Source organism: Geospiza fortis, unplaced genomic scaffold (assembly GCF_000277835.1).
Source record: "Geospiza fortis unplaced genomic scaffold, GeoFor_1.0 scaffold201, whole genome shotgun sequence".
Lineage (NCBI taxonomy): Eukaryota > Metazoa > Chordata > Aves > Passeriformes > Thraupidae > Geospiza > Geospiza fortis.
The window spans coordinates 1,191,590-1,210,494 of NW_005054440.1; positions in this window are offsets into that span (position 1 = coordinate 1,191,590).

Genomic DNA, 18,905 nt, shown 5'->3' on the forward strand with positions numbered 1-18,905 from the left:
TCCTGCTGGAAAAAAAAAGGGCTTGGAGAAAATTATAATAAATTCCTGTATAACAAAATTCTAGAGTGGATGTTACTCCCTCTACCTTTCCCATAAAAATTCCCTGGTTGATTTAATAATTTATATACTCATAGTACATTAATTCAACATCATAGCTTTGCTTGGTTTTTTGGGGCTTTTTTTCATGAGCAAGGAAACTGGTTTGAAAAATGACCTGAATAATTTTCTTTTGCTATGGCATTTTTTTATCCCTTTGGCCAGAAAAGTGTTTTAATCGTTTTACCCAGGACATATACTGAAGTCAGCAAAGCTTGTCCTGAGCATCATTCCACAGCCAAAGTGCTCCCAGGTTACAATTACCCCTTTCTACTCCATGGGGCAATGGGCAGCAAAACGCTGTTTTGAGTAGTCTTGAGAATGCACTTAGCTGTCAAGAGGAGGAACAGGGAAGCAGTGGCCTCCTCCTTTCATCTCCCACCTTACAAATTAGTGATGGCAACCTTACTGATTAAACCAACAACTTTAAAAAGCAGTTAAGTAGTTAAAACCTAGATAATTTTCCAATTATAAGGAGAGAGGTGATCAGCTGAGAGAGAGACAGTTCTGGCTTGTAAGCAGAATTCCTCATTCCACCTAAAGTCCATGCATAGTTCTTAATTTTAATTTCACTCAGGATTCCTTTGCAGAAGCTGATGGCATGATCTTGTTCATTATACTTAAGAAGGCATGCATTTATTATTCCATTTGTTTACGTTGTCTGAATATTCCGGGTTGTATCTAGTATATGGAAACTACAATGGAGCTCTCCAGGAAGTCCTGAGTAAGAAGTACATTTTTCCTTTTAAGACATATTTGATTAAAAACAAACTCTAAGATTAATATGAGACTGAGTACGTAAGTAAATAAATAAATAAAAAAAAATATGAGACTTGCATTACTCCTTATGAGGGGGATGATGAGGTCAACCTGATAGCCTTTCCCCACACTCGTAGTCAAAGAAGCCTCCATCAATAGGAGATTTTTCCTATGTGGATAGCATTGCCTTGGCCCTTCATCAATTCCTAACTTCAGTGAATAAGCAAAGAGTTAACCTGGAATCCTTTGCCATTTGCAATCCAGTGTGCTGGCTTCCTGAGAGGGAGAGCTCAGGGTGAATTCATTTTCAGCTGAATATGTCATTAAGGAACAGGATTTATTAATGACTTATTAATGCAGACAGAGTCAAACTGAACTCTGGTACAAATCCTCTGGTATTCAAAGGAAATAACTGCTCATGAGGATATGGGCTGTATAGAGCTAGTTCCTGTCTTCAGATGTGGATATATAGGCAATAGTAAGTATGCTGTTTAATACCACACACTTATACTCATTACCAGTCAGAATAATAAAAACTTCCCATTTTACAGTGACATTTATTTACTGCTGAACATCAGCCCAGGTGAAAGAACTCCCATTTCACTCCTGTATATAATCTCAGGTTCTGTCATTCACATGTAGAAAACTCAGCTCTCTATTTAGCACAGTGTTGGTGAAAGATAGACATTTACAGGGCCCCTCTGCCCTTGAGCTGTTCCATTAGTGCATGGAAAGCACCTTGCAGCCTGTGACAAGCGCAGCAGATCGGCACTAAATCAAAAATCAGTGCCAGCCAGGGATCTAAGCCACCATGAAGGTCACAGCCATCAGCTGCATGCCATCTCAATCCAAACAAAACACACTGGATACAGGGGGATTTTCACTACTCACAATAGGAGACAAACACATCATGTTAGAGTAATCTCCTGATAGCAGCAAAATGGGTAACTGACCTTTTAAATACTTTTGAGTATTTAATAAAAGTTTGAAGACAGGGAAAAGAAGTATTGGTAATTTTTGGGTGCTTTTTGTAGTGTAACTGAAACATTGGCTCTGTGCCACAGCAACCCAAAATATTAACAAAGATTTCTTTCCCAGAGCTGGGAGAGCTCATATTTACTAACAAGCTCATGAATTAACACCCCCTATTATTTTTTCCCCTAAATAGATTCTCCCTATTCTAGTGAATGTAAAGAAACTTACTCAAGTAACCTTAAACAGTGGATTAATCTGAAAGAGATTTAAGTGAGGAGAGAGTTGAACCGCATCTTTGCTGAAATTGTGACCTAAAGGAATGTCCAGAGTTGCATACTCTAACAGCAGCACAAAGCTAAATGAACAGAAATTAGAGGGATTGTACATTAAGGGGTTTAAATAGGGCAGTCAAGACATGATCTACTGCCAAAGTTGAAAGGAGATGAGGGAAGCTCAAACAGTAGGGTATAAACTGGCCAAGCCATGTGCCATCTCTCAGCCACGCTGTGTGTCCAGCCATGAGCACCCAACCTGTGGATGTGTACAGGCTGATCTTCCTGCTGGGCTCTATGCAGGAGATGCCTGTGTCACACACAGCTCTCCTTCTTCCCTTCACAGAAAGTGGAGGTGTTGAAAATAAGTTCCCACTATAAGAGTCCTTAGGATCAAAAAGCCAGAGAGGGAGGAACAGCAGTGAAAGATAAAAAAAGAAATAGTTTCTTCCCCTATGTCTACCTGTGGCTGACCTCCCCGCCCGGGGGACCTGCTGACTCCCCATATCTGGAGTTAGGATTGTCCTCTCATCTCAGGCACCTGATTGCAGGGGTACTGGGTTGACTCACAGAGGACTGAGCACACAGGCTCCTTCTGCTAGTTTCCCCTGGGTTCACTGAGAACTCTGAAAAATTTGAGAATTTGGGAGTTAAATTCCAGCATCAGTACAATCAGCCTCAAGTGATTTTGCACCTTCTCTTTGGACAAATTTTGGAGTAGACCCCTCAAAGTGAACCTTCGATAAAATTGCCTTCAATTTCCTAGGTCTCTTCCCTCAGACTTTGCTCAAGAGGAGCCATTCTTACACCCCCAAGATCACTATGTGCTCTGACTCATGGAGTCTTATTTTCCCAGCTCTAGAGTGATTAATTTTCTCCATCCAGAAAGAAAAGAGTGCAACTGAGTCTGTGAGTTTGTATTTGTGTGGAGGACAGAATGTCCTCCTTCCCTTTCTTCACTATACTAAACTGCAAAGGTCACGTGCAACTGCATGAGAGGAAAACAAGGCCCATTGAAAATAAAATAACCTGAAGGGCGAAGGTAAAACTGCTTCCCTTTGGAGATCTCCACCTCCTGCTTTGGGAAGGACCATTTCTGTTCGAGATATAAGACAAAAGAAAGGGTTCTGAATGGGTAGTATAGAAATAACATTTATGTAATCCACCTGAAAAGATCTATTGAAGTGTCAAAGCTGTGGTATCCAGGCTCTGTCAGATTAATTGGCTGCATCATTAATTATACAGAAAGCTAATTTAAATAAGATACAAACCAATGCACTGGGTCAGGCTATGGGTTAATCAGTGCCCAGCAGCAGATGCATTTTCTTATAAGAGTGTAAGAAGCAGGGCACATACAGAAGTAATCCCCCCCATATCACACTTCCATGGCTCATGAACTGTCATGTCTTAATACCACCAACAGACCTACCTTTCAATGACACTGCCTATTCCTTTCTTGACTATTGCAATGTATATTCCTAAATAAAGATGAAAGACTTGCCAACTTGTTTCTGGGACATGAAGGTTTTTCTTTGAGGAGAATATTTGTAAACATGAATAGCAGGTTTACATTTTTTTTGTATTGCTGTTCTAAATGCTCATTTTGCTATTAAAAACCCATGCATATTCTTGTACATGTGACTGCTTCATAGATAATTTTATACATCTTGGTTTATGTGCATCTTGGTTTTGTGTCAAAATTACACCTGTATACTTGCATACACAAACAGAAGAGCACCACAACATATTGCAGCATATTCCTCCTATCAGGTGCCAACTGAAGGCAGTATTTGAAAGCCAGGTGCTAAGAGGCCATTGCGAAGAGAAGGAAACCCGACAGAGCTTTCTCCCAGCTGGAGAAGTTTCACGCGAATGCTGAAAGAAAAAAAAAACCCAAAAACCAGCCCTAAAGATACCTTGGAAATGTGCGTTGTGGGCGGCTGCCATCTACTGGCACCGGGGACGAGCCCGCGGTGGGGGACTAGCCCTCGGCTCCTTTTCCCTCCTTTAAGCTGACACCCAGGGTCAGAATTTTGTCTTCCTTGTGCCAGAGCTTTCTGCATATCCATGGACACATCTGAGTGGCATTATTTTATTTAAATTCCCATTAATGGCATAATTTTGTATACTCTTAAGTGAGGGAAGTGCTTGAAAAGGACTCAGCATGAAGTGTGCTTTCTCCTTTTCCCTTTTTCTTTTTCTTTTTCTTTTTCTTTTTCTTTTTCTTTTTCTTTTTCTTTTTCTTTTTCTTTTTCTTTTTCTTTTTCTTTTTCTTTTTCTTTCTTTTAGTTAATAAAGTTTTTGTATTCATCAATCATTGGGAGTGAGCCTGGGAGTGTGCTCTGTTTAAATGCTCTGGCTTTTCACTTAATGTATCCCATCTGTTTCTGAAATAAATTGCAATAATCCGTGTTTAATGTTAATCAATGTATTACTAAATATGCAAATTATATTAAAAGACGTGGTTTGAAAAAGCTTTCATTTGTAAATATGGTAGCTGAAAACAGGAAGCATATCTAAAAGCCATTTAGATACAGTAGCCTAACTCTAACAGTGTGGCTGATTTATAAAGCGGTTTGCAAGTTGATCTTTCTCCCACAAGGGGATATGTAAAACTGTTGCATATCAGATTTTGTTAACATCTGATGGGTTACTGCTAACAGTGTAAAGGCCTAATATTCACAACCATGTCTCTTATTTAAATTAAAGCAATCTTATTCCAGCTTTCTAATTTTTGTGCTCATCCTAACATATGAATTTACATGAAGAGTTTATGAATCACAGTGAAAGCAATTTGAACAAGCTTTTCAATCAGTGTTACTTCTTACTGCCTGATTTAGATAATTCATTGTCTAAGGGGCTCTTCTGGCCTCTCATTCTCCTTTCCAGGGGGCTCAGTCTACGAGGCTGGCTGTCCCTGTTGGTGTGGCCACAGTCCCTCCACTCCAGTGCACCACTTTGCAGGAGGGTCCTGTGCAGGGAGAGCCCTTGTGATGCTGCTCCCATCAGCAGTGTGGCTCCTCATCCCAGCTCATGGAGGCCCTATGGCACTTCTTGTGCCACTGTGTTAGACGTGGAGAGTCATTTGTACTTGTTGACTTTCCATGGAGCAGTGGAAAAGCACGTGCAAAAACACTATAAGCACGACATGACCCCTGAATCATGGCACTGAACAGGAAAGAAAGTACTAGTGAGCAGTGTTGGAGAGAATATCCATCTAGGAAGATAAAAGCTGAAACATTCTGCAAACAAAGGTGGCTCTTTGTGGTCTCACCCCACGGTTACGCACTGCCTCTCTTGCCTCTTTTTTACTTTGTTTTTTTTGTTCACACTCCTGCTACCCTCTGGATGGATTACATGATGTAACCAACTCCTATCCATGATGGAGCAGCCCTGCCTGGAGGACTTAAGCACCACAGGCAAGGGTAGGCAGAAGAGGAAGCTGTGACCACGGGCAGCAGTTGCTCATGATGAAGCGGAGGGGAAGCCCAGGTGGTGAGGAAAATGCAAACTACCTTTTGAGATAGTGTGCCTTGGCTGACAGTGTTTTCTCAAGTGTGTGTTTAGCTTGACAACACTCCTTTCTTTTCCCTTGATGTTTCAGGATGTAAAGCAAGCTCTAACCAGAATTATTTGAAAGAAAGTTTACCCCTTGCCCTGGAGAAGGTCAAGGTGGTTTGTGGTTTGTTTTTATTTTCTTTTATATTCTTCTTTTATTTCTTTTTCCTGTTGCAGCTTCCTGTGAAGCATCCAATGAAATTTACTGAAACGTACCAGATTAGAAGGATCAGGAAATGAACCTATGAATAAACTTATCTGGGCTCAATGGAGATTTCTTGGGTCCTTACACATTTACTCTAATTTACACACCTTTGGCAAATGGGCCAAAATTTTGCATTAATTTTAGAGTAAAAAGGACCAAATATAGGACAGTTTTGACTGTGCCTCTTTCAAATTACCATTTGATTACATATTAAATGTGATGGTTTTGCCACCATTTCCATAAGAAGTTGAACTAAGTTTTACTCCAACATCTTAGATATCCTTAAACTCAGATCTGGTCTATATGTGTGAGCAAACCTCCCAAGAGCTAAAAGTGGGAGCAAGGTTAGTAGCAGGGAGCTACCCTGTAAACTGAAACTGCTGAATTCCTCATGGGTCTATATGTGATCAGTGCCAGATTTCAATAGCCCTGGAATACCACCTATCAGCCAAAGTGGGGGAGAAAGTGTGAACACTACTGAGGCACTATCATGCATTTGCATTCAAACATGTGCAAGCATTTCCTTTTTTGCCATATAAACTTAATAGAACTGTTCAGTGAATTCAAAACGTGAAAAATAAATAAAACTCCCTTTTTTACCCTGGAGAAGAGATAGGAGGGACAAGGTTACAAGCAAGGTTTCATGAAGATGTAAGACTGTAACAGCAATTGTTAGGTACTATACTTGTCTTCATAGCATGGATCTCTGAGGGAAGGCTAAGCTGATGAACTAATTGAGATTTCCCTGTTGGTTCTTCGTGTGTGGTGCTTGGGGGATTGCTAACACAGGTCTAGGTACTCCCAAAGGTACCCTGGGTAAGGAGATACAGCACCCTTCATTCCTCTTGATGGCTGGAGGCTCTGTGAGAACCTATCCCAGGAAGCATTTTTCACTGCCCCAACCCCTGGAATTGAGTCCTGATTTGAGGATCTGATGTAGCAGCTTGGTTTGACTTCTCCTTTGCAAAGTCATGCTCTTCCCTCGTGTCACAAAGCCCTAGAGTTTTGCCCTCAGCACTCTGGGGTTTTTGGTGATGACACTGTGTTTGGTGACTGAGATTGCCCTTATGAAATGTTTTTAATCTCATCTAGTCAAATCAAAAAGTGAAAGTAGCAACAAGGTCTAGAGTGAAGATTCTGATTCATAGAGGATTTATTGACAGTACCTTTGAAAGTACTGTTTAATATGCAAGGTAAACAAATTAAAAATCCCAGCTTGTGGTCCAAGGGCATTCACAAATTAGAAATGACCCCCTGCCTGCCATGAGAGTGCTAATGATGTGAAAGCAGAAAGGAAGTGAATCCTCTTGGGAGAAGAGAGTGGGTCAGAGGGGCTTTTGTAATCTACCAATCTGTTTGGCTTTGACAGGCTCTTTGTCTAACATGGGAGATGACAAGAGGAGCTGAGGTGCCTGGCAAAGATGGGAATGTCTGCCTACAAGAATTATGTATATTTCATTTTGTCTTCACTCAGTTGCTGGTATCTCTTGGCTGCCTTAGTCCAGGGAAAACACTTCCCCTTGCCAGCAGCTAAGGAGAGAAAGCAGCAGGAGCCTCAGTCACTGTCAGGGAGTATGACACATCATGAGGCTTAAATCACAGACTCAGTAACTTTGTTCTGTTTCACACCTGTTTTTAATCACAAAAATTGTCTCTAATCCAGACCTGAGAAAGCAAAAAGGTATTTACTATACCCTGAGGCCACATCTCACTCACAGGCTGAATGGAGACTCGAGTGGGGCTGGCGGCAGCACTGGTATCAGCTGCAGCAACTCATGGGTGTGGTCTGAAGGCAGAGTTGGTCTGGACAAGGACCTCGGCTAGGAACCAGTCTTTTCTGCACACACTGACCCATAGGAGCTCTAGGACCTTGCATAAGAAACAGAGTTCTATCTCCAAGTGTGTATACACAATTTTCCTTCACTCTATGAAGATTCTGAGTGAAGTTCGAGGCCCACTAAAATGAAAATAACAACAACAACAAAAAACCCCAACCAAACAAAAACCCCTAAACCAAACCAACAAACAAAAGCCACGTCATCACCTTCAGATAATCCTAAAATGGATATCCAGCTGCATATACAGGAGTATATGCACAGAAATCCAGATGGATATCTTTGGCCATGAAGAAAAACATACCTTTTCTGTTGAGAGATACCTTTTCTTCAGCTTAAAAAAGTGATTTTTAAACAGAATGGGTCACTCACAATTACAATACTGTGTGATTTAATCTGCTGTTTGCTTGGCTCTAGTTGCTCAGTATGAGCAGCTGGATTTACTTGAGCCATGAACTGTAAGCTGTGAACTTCCACCCAGATATGTTGGGACAGAGGTGGTTTACTTGCTAGCTGGTACAGTGTTGTGTTTTATCTTTAGTTAGGGAAGAATATTAATAACACACTGATATTTAGTTGTTGTAAAGTGGTTTTTGTCCCTAAGTCTAGGCCTTTTTTCATTACGATGTCCTGAGTGATTAGTGCGCAAGAAACACAAACCAGAAGACAAGGAGGCTGCAGGCATCAGCAGAATCTACAGCTCAACATGATAAGAGCAGTTAACAGCCTGACTATGGGGAGATAGAGGAAGAATCCAGTAAGGTGTTAGAAGATCCCAGCCCAAAAATCACCATTGCACTTGAAATCACATGAAGAGTGTGTGAGGGCAGGTGCATAAATCATAGGGGTCTAATTACCCAGAGGTTTTTTGCTTCTGGGTCAGCTTAAGCTGATCTGTTGCTGTATCACTCTATTAAAATATTTATTTTTCATAAATCTGACACCTTAGATTCTGCTGCAGAAAACCCAGGACAGACCCTGAAGAAGGAAGTGCACCTGAGAATGAGCGTGTGTGCAAGCATTTGGAAGGAAGCCCATCAGCCCCACTGAGAACAGACTCCAGTCCTAGCAAGGAAGGCCTGAGTGGTGTGTGTGACACTCTTTGAATGGTGGGAGAATTCTTGGGCTGTGGCTTCTCCTTTAATAATCTCGTCCTTTTCCTTTACATCTCTTGAATTCTCACTTGAGTCCAGAATTGATGATAAGGTACCATTTGGATCTAATCATGACTACAAGGAAAAAGGTGGTGGTGGTTCCAAGCCCATATTCACAAAAAAGCACTTGCAGAAATGACCATGCTATTTATTCAAAAATCAAATCTGTTTTTAAAAGCTGGTGCTGGAGAAGACCTGAATGGCAGTGTAGCAAGCTGCCTGATTAGTGGCACAGCTGCTTCAGCTGCTTTGGAAGTTTACACATTTCAAAAGCTGTTCCTTGTTTTTGGCTGTGTAGAACCCCTTGAGTTGTGTTTCCCAGAGGCACTGAGCACTGGCAGCTGCAGGGAGCCTTCCTTTGGTGACCAGCACTTATCACTTCTGAAAATGGACCTTAATCCTGGCACTCCACACCAAAACACCCCAAAGTGTGGTCATTCAGATGAAAAGTATGAGATTTATTCTTCAAGGTTCCCATGGCATTTAAACCCTAGGTAGTTCTTGATAGGGAATGTGTTTAACGTGTCTCCAGATGAGAAGAGCAAAAGACCAAATATTTCCCTTTTTCAACCCTTGACAGAGTGAGTCCTTGCCAATTCTGTCTCAACTCCACCCTTCCCTCAAGGAGGTTATCCTTGAGCCTGCTATTGTCAACACTGCTGGGTCACGGCATCACATCATTTTTATCTATTCAAGAGCACTAACTCCTTCTCCATCATTTTTGAAAGTACTCAGTGGCAGGAGAGGAGCAATGGATGTAGTATTTTCCCATTCCCTCACATAAGGCAGGAGATGTGGTTAGCCCCTGGGCAGAAACATATATTTTTTCTCCCCTAATTTTTTCAGACGTGCTGAGGCTGCCTACCTGGTGGTTTCTTGTAAGAAGCAGCTCTTGCCTGTGAAAAGCAATAACTGGGCTTTTTTTCTCTTCAACTGCATGCTGAATGACAAAATGCTAAAACCATCTGTCCTCAAAGTCTACATTTCAGTCATATCAGAAATTTCAGTTTTTACTTATGTAGGTTTCCTCAAGTACAATCCTCTCACAAAATTACACATGGTCTCTGGTAGAATCCTCTGATTCTTTATTTAATTGAAGGTGAGTAGTGAGAGAAGGTGAGACTACGCCACAGATTTTGTAGTCTCACAAGTCTATGGACCAAAGATGAGGCCTGAATAGGTTTGCAACCTCACACTAGTATAATAAGGAGGTCAGGAAGGAGACCCCAGATACCGAGGTGGAGAGCAAGACTATGTCTGGGAAAGAAGGAAAAACAACAGCTCAGAAACACAGAAAAGTACATAGGGATACTTAGATTCTCACTCTGCTGACTTGTCTGGGAATGAATAGATTAGCTATTGAAATCTGGCATAAAAGTATATACCATGTCCTTGTCATTGGATGTCAGAGTCAGAAAAAAATTCAAGATGTTTTTAAGCATTTTTAAACAGTGAGGTGAATCAAGCCCTGAAGTGGTTGGACAACATGTGTGCCAGATTCAGTCATGTGAAATGCCTACATGGAGAACATCTGCCTTTATGAATATATGCTGCAGCTTGTGTGGAAGCTTGCTATAGAAATGGTTGGGTGAAGTGCTCTGATTTGTGTTACATGGAAGATATGACTTACCAAACAAAGTACGTAGCTCTTTCTGGCTTATTTATTTCTGAAGTCACAGACTTGTTTTGAAGAATGCCTGGGAGAAAAGAAGAGAAAATGTTTAGAAAGGTCTGAAAGCTTATTAAAATGCCTCTCAAGCCAGGACACAGCAGAGACAATGTACTACTCAAGAAAGCAGTATTGAAAAAGAAGAGATAACCTTGCCAAACATTGGTATCAACATAGCCTCTCCTATTCTAAGAGGAGGAGGAGACAGGAAGTGTAGTGTAATTTTGAGTCAGAGAATTGTTAAGTCAGAGAATCCAAATCTCCTGAAATCTGTGTTGCTCTTACACCAGTTGTTCTGTTGACCAAGGCTCCCACTATCATTAGTCACCCATTTGAACAGCTTTTGTGCCCCTTTTTTACCCTTTTTGTAATGAAAAGTATAAGAGAACAGGCTCTTGTGAATCATTTACACACTTAATGGAAGATTGCAGGTCTCACCTAAATTTTCTTGTAGTCCAGATGCAGCATTTGCTTGTACTTGCTCTGGAAAACAACCACAGCAAGTTTCAACAGGAAGGACGCAAGGAAAGACACACAGCAACAGGACAAATGACACAGCTGGTTAGCTGACAGTCACACACTCAATGCAACATCATCCAGACCCTTCTGTCACAAAATTAGCCTTGAGAACAGCATTTTTAAGTTTCCAACTGTACACTGTGCAAGGATTTAAGAGATCAAAGCCAAAGCAAATGGGGACCTCTCCTGACTGAACCTTACACATTACTTCAAGGGGGAATATTTATGAAAAAGCAGCAAAGAATATGGCCTATAATACCAGGGCCTTCTTGCAGCATTTCAGTAGTTTCACACAGAGAAGGGAGTCAGAGTTGGAAAATCATTATACTTATTGACACAGTATGAATTAACATAGCAATATTTTTTAACCATGGTATGCATAGGAAGGAACTTTTCCCTAACTAATCTTCTAAATCATTATGGCTCATCAATTATAATTTTTGTTTTAACTTATCTTGTAAACTTGGAAGAGATTTTATTGCAAATTTTGCAGACTGAAATGTGAAAGGAAAAAACCCTCAATATCTGGTGCTCATGTAATCTGTACCTCAGCATATTTCTTAAATGAAGACTGGACTTTGCAGTCAGACCATATTTTGTCTTTCATGTTACGCCTTCAGATATTTAGTTGCCTAATTCCCAGTAAGTTACTTGGAATAAATTATTAAAATAATATGTGCAAGGATTTGGGTTTATTCTGTTAATCTGAGCAGGAAGATTTCTCTTCAATAACAGAAAGGGCATGAAATCCAGTTATCCAGTTATGTGGCCCACAATGTTCAGGCAACACTTCTACACACAGACTTGCCTTTTAATATTTTGGTGAAAAATTTTAGTGACAATTCAGACACTGTACATAACAAATGTGATGGAAATATTTTGCTAGATTGGATCTTGTTAAATGCACGCTGAAATTTCCCTATTACCACCATGCTCAGTTCAGAGATCAGAGCAAGGTATATATATCTTTGATACCCATCTAATTATATGTCCCTGCTAGGTATTTAATGGCCTTCTGCCAGCCTTGTGCATGATGATGGGAGCACACGAAGGGATTTTCCAGGACTTCTGTCCATATAGGCCCTTTCTGAGGCTGCCTGTGTGCCATTGTGCAGCCCCATAAGAGCTTCTCTGACCAAAACCTTGCTTTGGATTAAAAACCTTTCCGTTCCCAGCCTCCTCTACTGTCTCTATGATATACAAGGGAGTGCTGTTGTCCCCTTTTCACTTATGTTTGGTTGAGCTGAATTTCTGGTGTCATATGATATGATGAGCCTTGAGGTTAAGGCGGCTGCTCTGTTCTCGTGCGTGGGTGTGAATTGGTGTTCTCTGAGTAGAGAACCAGACTTCAGCTGACACGGTGCATCAGGCCTTGTCTAGCATCCTGTATGCTGGTCCTTATAAATCTGTACTAGCAGTATCTCACCATTGTAGCTGCAGAGATTAGCTGTACATTTGCATCACGCTGCCAGTGTACTCATATGGCTACGAACTAAGTGTCACCCCCAAGGGAATAAAAAAAATTAACAGTAGAGGACATTCAACAGCTTCCTCTTTGGCAAGGTAAGAAGTTACCCACCCTCTCATTGTGATAACTTAATGTGCTGTAGGTATTGAAAGTATTTTGCTGTAGCTGCCAGAGTATTCACTTCAGCTAAGATGGTGAGGCTTCTTCCATTTTGGACCTCTTTGCTACATGTATGAAACTTTACTGTTTAGCTTATGTTTACTTCACTGTATAGCTGTCAGGCTATACTTTACCTCTCAAGAGGAATTTTTTTTTTGTAAGGGCAAAGGATTCTCTCAAGCATTTCTGAATTAGGGAAGAAGAGAATACCCTGTGATAAATTTCAGACTTACTATAAAGGGGACAGGGGGTTAAAATTTTATGTTTATCCATAGTACTAAAACATATTCATACCTAAATATCACTAGAAAACTTAGGATAAAAAATGTGTTTGACAAATGTGAAAATAACTAAACAGAAATGTATAATTTGCGTAGTGCAAGACAGCCCAAAGGGTAACTCATAAGTCTTTGTGAACAAATATACATGGCTTTGTTTCAAAATCCATTTAAACTCAAGAAGTTTTACATTTGTCCAGTCCGAAGCCCACAGATACCACCTGCAAGAGTCTACTATAAATTAGGGCTTGGTTCTTATACAGAAAAATATACAGGAATGACTTCTCAGAAGGATTGTTGAGAGCTTTAGGGCTGAAATACAACAAAGACAGATGAAGTTTGAATTTCAAACATTCCGTCTGTGCCTTCTGGCTACTTAGAGTCTTACAGTGTGGCAGCAATTTGAGTTTTTCTGCTTTAGGAACTGTGATTGATGATAGTCTGACTTAGTGACTCCTCCTACTCTGAAAGATATTCAGGGCAGCGTGTAGGTCGATTTTTATTTATGACCTAATACATACCGATATATTTTAAGCAGTAATTTAAATTAGCTCCATTTGCTTTATTAAATATGATTACTGTGTATTTGTGCTCCGTATCCCACTGGAATCCTAAAGAGGGACAAAAATTCCTTTTGCTCAAGTGTTGCACAAATATAAGCTAAACCAGTCTGCCTTTCAAAGAGGTTGCAATCCAAATATCAGTAGAGGTTACAAAGAGCTGCAGGTGGGGCAGCCTTGGTGCGTGTGACTAGGTGACAGTTTTGGTCAGAGCTGTAAGGACATCTTGCAGCACATCAACCCAGTGGTTTCTAAGGAAGTTGTGGGTTTTGTTGCAGAGAAAAGTTGGAAGAAAGGATTTAGGAGTGATTGTGAAGTTTTTTTGGGGGGCACTCCTCCCACATGTACCAGATGGTATGGAAGAAAGCACTTAAGTATTCACTAGCAGAGTAAGATCTGGGTGTGAGAGAGTTGAAAGGGAATGAATACTGTGAAAGTAACACTAGACCCTCAGCTTTGAACTGAGAATCTGGGGGGGAAAGAAATGCTTCAGCAGGGAGCAACTCAGCTGAGGAGCTATGTGAGGTAGTCTGAATAAATCTCTGTGGGAGCCATCCTGCCTGTAGTGAATGAGGGACCTGAAGATGAACCATCAGCACCCTTGGTACATAAGCAGGGCGCCTAAGCTAGGAGGTGCAAGCTGTGCTCTTTGGAAAGGCCTACCTGGTACTCCTGGAAAGAAATAGAAATCCAACCAGAATCACATGGGGTTCATGCAGTCATAATACTGAATTCTGTCTGGATTTCATTGTAACCCAGCATCAGTTAACATCCATGTGTTGTAAGGTATTAGTCACAATTGGATTTATGATTTTCTCATAAATATGTTGCAAAGTGTTTTACTGCAATTGTGATTTTCAAAGTTCAAATGGTATCTTTTATTGAATAGCTGTTGCAGGACATCATCATGTTACGGACTTTAGTATCTGGAATATAGTATAATTTACATCATTCCATCAAATCAGATTTCAAGCTGGGTTTGAGGCTACTGCATTTGAATCTACAAAACATGTACAAATTGGAAACTTCAAAAAACAACAAAAAAAGGATCAGCGTATGGCTTTAATTTCTTTGTTCAAATCTACCATGAGGGTGAAGAAAATTTCTTTTTAAACAAAAGAATCAGATCCACTCCTTATGAAAACAAATGATTTAGAAAAACAAGGTTAGAATGCCACCTGGGGGCTTATATTGCCATCACACTCCACTTTAGATCAGAGCAGCATGCAATTTGTACTATGAGATAAAAAAAATTTGTTCACTCCATTTTCTTCACAAAGTACAGTCAGACTTTGAGGAATTCATGCAGGTGTTATTCCATTTTATGGCACTTGCTTCCTTAGACCTTCAGCAAGAGCATAATACAAGAAATAGGCACTGAAGAGGCAAACCAATTTGCTTTGTGAAGAGAAACACAGCATTATGCACTGTATGAGGTAATCTGTTTTTCACACATAAATGTAAACCAAACACAAGAAACACAAAAATAAGTTTATTTATTGACAACACATATAAAAGACTAGATTGCATCAGATGGAGGCCACAGTTTGTGGAGGCAGAAAAGGGATTGTTCAAGCACAGATAACTGCAACATCAAAGTACTAAACATGGAAATACACAGACAATAACTTTAATCTGTTATAATGGTGTTAAAAATAAGACTTTCCTCGACTTTATTTTCATGGATTGGGCCAGAATGACGAAAATGGGAGCTGATAAGAATCTTTGTCAGAAATCACAACTTAACACAAATGAAGGTTGTTAGTATGTAGCTAGGGTAGCATCCCCACACTACTAGTATTCATCTGCACTTTTGGTGAACTTTTCTCAATCTGACCAGACAGGAGAAATTAATAGATATTTTGCACACTTAGATGTTAAATCTAAGGCCAAGGGGAGAAAGGAGATTTTCTTGAGAATTTAATCAAGTCACCATTTGGTTTTCCCTTGGCCAGGAGCAGCGTTCCTCACTTCTCTCCAGTCTGCTGAAGTTCTCCATGAAGGGGAGCACAACTTGCATAAGTTGGCTTGTATGATGGGCTGCATCATAGTGCTAAGACCCTGAAGCACCCAGGTACCTGTTGATTCCTCCTTCCATCTTGTGAGCTGCTCTGGGATCAAAGATCTGGGAATTTGAGTGTTCCTGTGGATCATGAAGGATGCCTGTCTTTAGGGGCAGAGCTACTTTGTGTTTGCACACATCATGGGTAATTTGATTAACAGAGAAAAAAGACACCATAGAAAGGTGACCCCATATAACTGGGCAACATGTGAATTTCTACTGTGGCATCAAAGGTAGCTGAAGCCATTGACTAGAAGGGGTGACAAAGCCTTTTCTTGCATCCACAAAAATCTAGAAAAATCCAAAACTATTTATTTTTGTTTATGAATCTGAACCCATACATTTATTTGGCCTGTGAACAACTCCAGAATTTCATGATGGAAGCCGTTGAATTTTTTGTCAAGGTTCAACATTTCTCTCAGACACAACACCATCGCTGGAGCTGCAGAGATCGCCTTAGGATAAATGGGGTCAAGTTAATTACCACCTGTGGTTGAACTTCCATTCCCTCATAAGTTCCTGGAGTTTAGATTAAGGCTCACCTAAATCAAGCTAATGTCCCTAGGGCAGGTCTCGTGCAACTGGGATTCGGGCCAAGAGGAAGAACTCAATGTGTTCAGGTGGTATTGCTGATTGATCTCCTACCCTTCTCCTAAACCTCTAAATGCTGGTGATTAGTTAGGAGATGGGTGGTCATGTGACAAAAGGGATTGACTCCTGCAAGGAATGCCACGAGGCTGCTCTGGTGGCACACTGCCTATCTAAAACAGTGCCCTTGAACTGACAGGAGCCACAAGACCCATTTTTTCTCAGCACTTTTAATCACTTTCAGTCACAAAGTGAACTGGTTAGGCAGCATGGCCTTAAGTACCAGAAAGATGCAAATATACAAATCTGTGTTATCCCCCATCATCCAGGGCCATGCTGAACTTCTAACAGGGTGTGCAGAATTGAAATGGATAATTTCTCTGTAAGAATAACAGATCTCTGAACTTCTGTATCACTCACCTGAGCTGGGACTGCAAAGTCAGTTGTTTCCTGAGGGGTATATTTAGCCACCACTGAATACAAGGAACAGCACTATGGATTTTTAAGACATATCTACTGGTTGTGGAGGATTGTAGCATATGCTGTCCATTGAAATAGCATCTGTTGGCTGCTTCTAACTCTGTTTCTTTAATATGTAAACTGCTTTGACTGCATTTGATCTTGGCAGGGTGTGAAATCCTTGCATGAACTTTTCAACTGATCTATTCATTAGACATAAAGGAAAATACTGTGTGGATTAGGCATGAATTTTGAAACTGAATCACAATTATATCTCAAAGGTATATGGACTGATTTAAAGAACCCACCCTTAAAATAATGTTTTCTGGTACTTCCTTTGTAAAAATCCCTCCAACTAATTCTTACAGTAAGGCTGATTGTAAATTGTTCACCTGTTCCTAGGAACTTTATTTAATGAAAAAAATCTAGAGAAAAATTTGAACTGTGTAACTTGAGGAAACTATAATAGGCTTCAGCAATTTATAAGACATATACAAATAATGTGACATACTGGAAATGTTAGTTAATTGAGCAAGAGATAACCTAGTGACAGTTTCTATGCCTAGTCACTACTGCAGAGGCCACTGGGGCAAGTAAAAAGGGAAGCTATTGTACTAGAGGGTGGGAAGAAAAAGTATTCCTCTATTCAGCTACTAAGGCCTGGGGACAAGAAATGTCACATTGGTGGAAAGTGTGCTCTTGTAATCACAACATGTGCTGCATATTTCCTGCAGTGAGTGTTATCCTCCAACACTCCGTCATTTTTGCATAGTTTAAGAGCCTGAGCACAATCCTTTGCCAATGGTTGACAGCAACAAGACATAAATTGCAGAAAACACTGCATCTTGGTCTAGCAAATGCAATGCTGCGATCAACTGCACTCTTTACCTAGGCACCACAACAAACACAGCACCTGTACCAACCACACTGGGAAACAGAGAAGTTGCTTCTTCTTCCTGGAAGCGTACAATACATCAAATGCTTGAAATGGTTACAAAACTGTTTTTTTAAGATTGCAAGAAGAACTCAGAAAATAACTGTACAGAAATTTGTACAACATACAAAGGCAGAGAAATGGAAAATGGAGAAAAATTCTGGAAGCAGACAGCATTGTTAGTCTAAAAAAGGAATGAAAAGATGCTCAGAAGCAGAATTCTGAAGTCTGTTCTAATTAAAGAGACAAAAAGCACTCTCCTGAAGTCCATCTGCAGTGGGTTGACCCTGGCTGGTTGCCAGGTGCCCATCAAGCTGCTTTATCACTCCCCTTCTCAGCTGGTCAGGGGAGAGAAAGTATGACAAAAGTCTCATGGGTCAGGATAAGTATGTAGAGACATCAACCACCATATACCATCAAGAGCAAACAGACTCGACTTGGGAAAAATTTAATTTAATTTCTTGTCAATCAAATAGGGTAAGTAGGATAATGAGAAGTAAGGGAAAAACATTTTACAACACCTTCTCTCCATGTCTTCCTTCTTTCTGGACTCAACTTTACTCAAAAATTGTCTTCCTCCTGCAGATGCACAGGGGGATGGTGGAAGAAGGTTGTGGTCAGTTCATCTCAGTGGTCATATAGATCATAAAACTGTAAGTAGTGTCATGCTGTGCAGTCATTCCTTCCAATAAATAAAATTTAACAAAATGACTCAACACTTGCCAGTTTGGAGAATATACCAAATTATTTAGGGACACTGCCAGGGACCAGATTGCTAATGACAAAACTGCTGATTACCATGGAAACCCTGGCAGGTGTATCCACATGCACCAAGTAATTCCACTGGCTGTGCCCTTAGCCAGCAGGAACTGCATCTCTTAAGATGGAAGTCAGCATGACTGAACTGCAATGAAAAAGCAGAAGTCTGCTAAAGTTTGTTTGCAAAACAACTGCTTTAAGAGTGGCTTATGACTGTTATCAACTTCAGTTGGTTACAAAGCTGCAAGCAGTTCACAGCAGTTAACAAATGGCAAAACTCAGGTTACACACCACAAATATTTGTTGAACTTATGTTACTTCTGTATCATTTCATCCTAGCATCCCATGCTTTATACACACAGACTGGTCAATAGCAGATGTTCAGGGGAGGTGGAACACCTCCTGTGAAGAAAGGCTGAAAATATTGAGATTGTTGAGCCTGGAGAAGAGAAAGCTCTGAGTCAACCCTCTGGTGGCCTTCTAGTTCCTAAAAGGAGCCCACAAGAGACGTGGAGAGGATCCTTTTACAAGGGCATGAAGTGACAGGACCAGAGGGGAATGCCTTTGAATTGAAAGAGGGTAGATTTAGATTGGGT